Source organism: Centrocercus urophasianus, unplaced genomic scaffold (assembly GCF_019232065.1).
Source record: "Centrocercus urophasianus isolate 14NV4802_14NV808 unplaced genomic scaffold, USGS_Curo_1.0 seq_68, whole genome shotgun sequence".
Lineage (NCBI taxonomy): Eukaryota > Metazoa > Chordata > Aves > Galliformes > Phasianidae > Centrocercus > Centrocercus urophasianus.
Window position 1 is genome coordinate 95,881 of NW_024885288.1, and position 7,289 is coordinate 103,169.

Consider the following 7,289-nt stretch of genomic DNA (forward strand, 5'->3'; position numbering starts at 1 on the left):
AGCCCCACGCTATGGGAGCTGCCAAGTTGTGCCATTACCGCCAGCACATCCCAGCCTTCTGCCTGACAGCTCCAACAGCAAAGCAGAGGCACCACCACCTGATGATGCCAGCAAACCTCTGAATGAAAAGCATGGAACTCTCAAAGCACTGAATTCTAACCTTTGTTAGCCCACATTTCAGCTTCTAAGGTCTCCTTACAGAAGGCTATCAAAGTGCCTCTGAGAGGAGAGGCAGCACTGCAGCTCTCTGTATGGAGAAGACTGCAGAACTACGCAAGGATTTGTTTGCACCTGCCCTCTTGGAGGATTTTTTCTTCCTTCCCACTTAATGACACACTGATTCTTTGCTTCCAAAAAACACCAATTTTTTTTGAAGACTGAGAAATCATTTTTAAAATCCTCTTATCCTTATTTCTGCCCAGGTACAATGATTTCTACTGCTGTGGGGCTTTGCAAGGAATTTTTTTTTATTTACTTGTTCAGTTTGCCTGAATCTTTCTGTGCAGTTATTTCATGGCTCTTTCCAGCTCGCTTCCTTATTCACATTCCTTATTCACAGGTATTGGTACCTTTTCATTCTATATGATTGCTTACATTCTGAAGATTTACTTCGCCCTTTCATCTGTATTGTGTAACTATCTGTCTGAAATGCAGTGACACCTTGTTAGTCCTCAAGAAGCTTTTGACCCCTAAAGCATTCTGTTCTCTCCATGCTTTGCAGGATTAGGCTACTTTTCCTTAATTTGACTGTAATATTTCCACCTTTCCAGTAGCTGAGGGCCTAGGGAGTGATTATCTGAGCTATTGAGAAGAGCCTGCTATAGACCTTGACTTGTTGTGGTAACTTGGGAAGTTTACACAGATGGATAACCCACGTCATCCACTACATTCAGCTGTTTATCATTTTCCTCAAATGTGTCAATTGCATCCTTAATGTAGATCCAGAAGGACTATAATTATCGGTCTCTTTTCCAATTTTTACTTTAAACAAACTCACTGGCCCTGCGAGTTTTCTTCGGCAATGCTCTGGTCTCACTTGTCCCAGAAAATAAGGTTTTAAAAATGGTGATCCTAATTTAACTCAGCAACTCAAAAGCTTTAGGGAAAATAGTGGATGACCTGACTAGAACTCTCAATGGAAAGGATAAAGAGGTTTATAAAAATCAAGGCTGCAGAACTGGAGCAATCGTGAGCAGTACCGAAAGACCAGAAGGAACACAGGAGAAAGGGATTGAAGCAAATACTGGGGCACAGCAAGAACCAGCACATTCCCTGCTTGAGCAGAGGATGACTCTGCAGCACCCAAAGGGCAGCTTAATGCAGCAGAGAGGAAGGAGGTGCCAGGAGCAAGTCCCAGCCACTTCGAGAAAAGACTGTTCCAAACATTTCCAGTAAGTAGCATAAGCCTACCCGAAGAAAAGCTCACACCTTCTATGCCTGTGGCTCCTGCATTGGCTGTACTCACTCAGCAGCCTTTGTCAGCATTGGACCCCACTGCACACCCACAAGACTTCCACAGACCAAGGCACAGCAAAGCTTCTCACATATCTCAACAGATATACAGAAGAGAAGGAATAAACCAATCCAGCACTGGGAAATAACAAAGACACACAACCAAGGCAACCTGAAAGACGCCCCAAGAGCCAAAACGTGGTGCAAGATCCCTCCCCTGCTCTTCCAGATAGGTTTAATTCCCTCAGATCCCATTCTCTCTCTGAACCAGCAATCTCTTGTAATAGGAACCAGCTACTCCAAGAAGGATCAGGTTCCTTCAGAGTTCCCACTCTAAGGCTTGAACAGAGACCAAAAGGCTGCTAACATCTTTAAGGGGACTGTCAGTCAAGAGGCACTGACTTAACAGGTGCCATTAGTTATCTGTATAACAGATGTCATGCTGCTTTACAGAGAGGATATTTGTAGGACAGCTCTGACAAACTCACAATGGGATCACAGGAGGCAAACCAGCAACAATCAGAGGCAACTGTGAAGATAATGCAAACTGAAGGTAGGAATCTGCACCTGGCAGCCAACGTCAAAGGAAGGCTGGAAAGAAAGTGCAATGGGTTTTAAAATTGCAACGTCACAGGTAGAACTTCCAGAATAAAATACACTTGGGAAAGGTCGGAATATTCCAAATGTACTTCCATTGTTGTTACATGACTCGAGGCAAGGCTACTGAGGACTCTCTTAAAAAGGTACAGTTCTTATTAAACCATAGAATCATAGAATCACAAGGTCGGAAATGACCTACAAGATCATCTAGTTCAACTGTCTCCTCATCACCATTGCCACCACAAGCACTAAACCACATCACACAGCACGTCATCCAGATGCCTCTTGACCACTGCCAGGGACGGCGACTCCACCACCTCCCTGTGCAGCCATTCCAGTGCCTGACCACTCTCTGAGAGAAAAAGTTCTTCCTTATGTCTAACCTAAACCTCCTCCGATACAACCTGTGGCCATTGCCCCATGTGCTGCTCGTTGCCTGGGAGAAGAGGCCAAATCCCTCATCACCACAGCCTCCCTTCAGGAAGTTGTAGAGAGCAGCGAGTTCTCCCCTGAGCCTCCTCTTCTCCACACTGAACAATCCCAGCTCCCTCAGCTGTTCCTCATAAGACTTGTGCTCCAGACCCCTCACCAGTTTCGTTGCCCTTCTCTGGACACGCTCCAGGACCTCAACATCTTTCCTGTAGTGAGGAGCCCAAAACTGAACACAGCACTTGAGGTGCGGCCTCACCAGTGCTGAGTAGAGGGGGTTGATCACCTCCCTGCTCCTACTGGCCACACCATTTCTAATGCAGGCCAGGATGCCGTCGGCCCTCTTGGCCACCTGGGCACACTGTGGGCTCATGTTCAGCCGAGCATCAACCAACACCCCCAGGTCCCTTTCCTTCTCACACTCGTCCAGCCACTCATCCCCAGTCCTGTAACGCTGCAGGGGGTTATTGTGCCCAAAGTGCAAGACCCAGCACTCGGCCTTGTTGAACCTCATCCCATTCACCTCAGCCCAGCGATCCAGCCTGTCTAAATCCCTCTGAAGGGCCGCCCTACCCTCAGGCAGATCAATACCACCTCCCAGCTTGGTGTCATCTGCAAACTTACTGAGGGTGCGCTCAATCCCCTCATCTATATCATCAATAAAGATATTAAACAGGATGGGCCGCAGTACCGACACCACTTGAAACAGGTCGCCACCCGGACTTCATTCACCACGACCCGCTGGGCACGGCCCTCAGCCAGTTCCTTACCCAAAGAAATATATATTTGTTCAGACCACAGGCAGCCAGTTTCCCCAGAAGAAGCCTGTGAGGGACCATATCAAAGGCTTTGCTGAAGTCTAGGAAAACTACATCAACAGCCCTTTCCTCATCTATCAGACTGGTCACCCAGTCATAGGAGATGAGGTTGGTCAAGCACAAACTGCCTTTCACAAACCCGTGCTGGCTGGGCCTGATCCCCTAGACACCACGCACATGCCGTGCAATCTCATCCAAGATGATTTGCTCCATAACCTTCCCTGGTACGGAGGTCAGGCTGACAGGCCTGTAGTTCCCTGGATCCTCCTTACAGCCCTTCTTGAAGATGGGAGTCACATCAGCAAGCCTCCAATCCTCTGGGACCTCACCAGTTAACCAGGAGCATTGATAGATGGCTGAGAGGGGCTCAGCAATCACCCCCGCCAGCTCCCTCAGCACCTGAGGGTGCAGCCCATCCAGTCACATGGACTTGTGATAGTCCAGACGGAGGAGGAGCTCTCTGTCTCCACTGGAATTGCTGGGGGCATACTCTGTGCAGCGTCCCAGACTTCCAGATCGGGGCATGAAGAGCCCAGAGGATAACTGATCTGGCTGTTAAAGGCAGATGTAAAGAAAGCATTGAGGACCTCAGCCCTCTCCTTGTCCTCAGTGACCACATTCCCTGCTGCATCAAATAGAGGATAAGAATTATCTTTGGTTCTTCTTTTCCCGTTGATTTATTTGTAAAAGGATTTTTTACTGTCTTTTACTGCAGAGACCAACCTGAGCTCAAGTTGGGCTTTCACCTTCCTAACTTCCTCCATGCATACCGTAGCTACTTCTTTGTAATCTCCCCAAGTAGCCTGTCCCTTCTTCCAGAGGATGTAGACTCTCTTTTACTCCCTGAGTCTCAACAGTAGTTCCCAGCTCACCCACACCGGCCATCTTCCCCTGCAGCTAGCCTTACAGCACTCAGCACAGCCTGTTCTTGTGCCTTTAAGATTTCAGTCTTAAGGAGCGTCCAGGCTTCCTGGGCCCCTTTACCCTTGAGAAGCGACTCCCAAGGGACCCGCGCTACAATCTCCCTGAACAGGTCAAAGTCTGCCCTCTGGAAGTTCAAGAAGGTAGTTCTGCTGGCCACCCTTTTGACATCCCCAAGAATGGAGAATTCTACAATTCTGTGGTCACTCTGCCCAAGACGGTCCCCAGCCTTCATTTCTCCCACCAGTCCTTCTCTGTTAGCGAAGACCAGGTCCAGCAGGGCACTGCCCCTGGTTGGCTCTCCTACCAGTTGCTTAAGGAAGAATCTTCCACACAGTCTAGAAACCTCCTGGACTGCTTCCTCTGCATTGTATTATATTTCCAACATATATCAGGGAAGCTGAAGTCTCCCATCAGAACAAGTGCTGGCAATCACGTGAATTCCACGAGCTGCTCATAGAATGCCTCATCCAACTCTTCGTCCTGATCTGTAACAGACCCCCACCAAGATGCCGCCCCTACAGGCCTTCCCCCCAATCCTTACCCATAGACACTCCACTCTATCACTCCCAACCCCAAGCTCTTCTACATCGAAACAGTCTTTAATATAAAGGGCCACACCACCACCCTTCTTTCCTCGTCTATCCCTTCTGAAGAGCTTGTAGCCATCTATCTCAGCACTCCAGTCATGGGAGCGGTCCCACCACGTTTTGGAAATAGCAACAAGGTCATAATTGGCCTGACTCACAATCATTTCCAACTCTTCCTGCTTGTTGCTCATGCTGCGTGCATTGGTATAGACACATTTCAGACGAGTCATCTGCCTCACCCCCTGCTCGAGCATCTTTCCCCTAGGCTCATCTCTTGAGAGGCCTGTTTTGTCCCCTTTCCCCTTCATAGCTAGTTCAAAGCTCTTTCAATAAGCCCTGCTAGTTCCTGCACTAATATATGCTGCCCCCTTCGAGATAGCTGGGTTCCACAGGCAGACAGCAGGCCAGGGGCCGAGTAAACTGCCCCATGATCAAAGAACCCAAAGTTTCTGGGTCAACACCAGCCTCCGAGCCAATTATTCACTGCTTGTGCTTTTCTATCCCGCTCGGAGTCCCTCACTGCCCCTGAAGGTATAGAGCAGAAGATCACTTGAGCTTCCGCTCCTTGGACTAAACGCCCTAAACCCCTGAAATCTTTTTTCATCGTGCATAGGCTTGTCTGAGTGATTTCATCACTGCCCACCTGAACTACGAGCAGCAGAAAATAGTCAGTTGACCTAACCAGCTTTGGGAGTTGCCTGGTCATGTCCCTGACCGGAGCCCCAGGAAGGCAGCACACTTCCCGATGGCCTGGGTCAGGTCTGCCCTCCGTTCCTCTGAGAAGGGAGTCACCCACCATGACCACCCTTCTTTCTTCACTATCAGATGCAGTCTCAAGGCGTGGGGGTGACTGCCTGGCCCTGGGCTCTCTCCTAGGCTGATCCTACATCACCCCTCCAGTCGCCTCCCTTCAACTTCCAGCATCTGGAACCTGTTACTTAGAGGGAGCTGTGGGGGCAGGCTAGGCAGGCTGGGGTGTCTCTTGTGACACCGAGTTGGGACTCTTTTCCAACCTTCCTCATCAGTGAGGTCTGACTGTGACAGGGTAGGTCTCCACCAGCTGTCTGGGTTGTTGTTTTTTTTTCCCCGGAGCCCTTCCCTCAGGTAAGCCAGTGAGTCGCTCCACCAGTCGATCTCCCGCTCTCACTCCCTGGTGGGCCTAAGTCTCTGCACCTCATCCTTGAGCCCCACCACCAGGCTGAGAAGCTCGTCCACCTGCTCACACCTTGCACAGGTTAAGTCCCATGCATTGCTTAATGATTCTTAGCATATATACAGTGGGAAAATTGAGTTGTTGAAACAAGCATTTTCTTTATGCAACATAGGGTAGCTGTCATATTCCTTAAAACTTCAGACCTTGTAACTTGTTTTCACACAAACTTGAGTGGCGTTGTATGGAAGCTTCTCTCACAACAAATCTCATTCTGAAGACAAGCAATGAAATTCAAGAAAAACAAACATGAAGAGATACTCCAGGAAATAAGTCCTGAGATCACAGAACTGCTCTTCTAGGCACAGCCAAAATTGAAAGCCAGAATACATATGCCCTCCACAGCAGTGCAAGTAGATTGTGAACACAATAAGGGTTTTACCATTAACAGCTCCTTGCTGCTTGTAAGGCCTACTATAGCCAAGAAAGAAGAAAAATACTTGAAATACTCTTTAAAAGAATCAGAGATTGAACGGGACACCCCTTTCAGACACCATTCTCTCCCACTATGCCCTCCTGCAGGATGAGATCAGCACTGCAGTGCCTGTTTTCTTGCAAGGATGCAGCTCAGATGAAATCTGAGATGAGAAACAAATGGAAGGAAAAAAAAAAAAAAAAAAAATCAATAACCACTTCTGAATTATTCATCTCTATGAAACATGAATACAAGTGCAAGTAAATCTCATCTTCAGAACAGCAACTTAATGTGAGTCTTCTTCACAGGAGTCAAATTGTCCACTGCAGATTTTCCTGTAGAATCATTAACATTCAACAAAATTTCACAAGCAAAGCAGTATTGTTAGGTCAAATCTACACCAATTGCCCAGGTAAAGGCAAACTGACATCGTGAACAGCTGTAACCAACTTCCACAGCAGCCTCTGCCAAAGGGAAGCAGACAAAATCCAGAACAGGCTTCAATTTACAAAGCTATGAGTAGAACTGCTGAGCAGAGGTCATTTGAAAATCAATATATAACCCTGTTATGTCCTTTCAGGATTTGTTCCTGTCTTCATTTTTTGTTATTAACCATGAGAAATTCTGGTCTCATTTGTATCACCTGCCCCAGTAAGTCTAAGGGAAAAAAAAACAACACTACTTTAAATGCATTCAGAGTACATACCACCAAATCCATTTAAGAAAGGACTGAGGTATGATGATCAGTCACTCACGTGCTACCACCTCAAGGGCTGACTGGTATAGACTTAGTATTTCTCAGCAATTCCATTTTTAGAAATAAATCAAGCAAGGTAATACCCACATGCACCAGG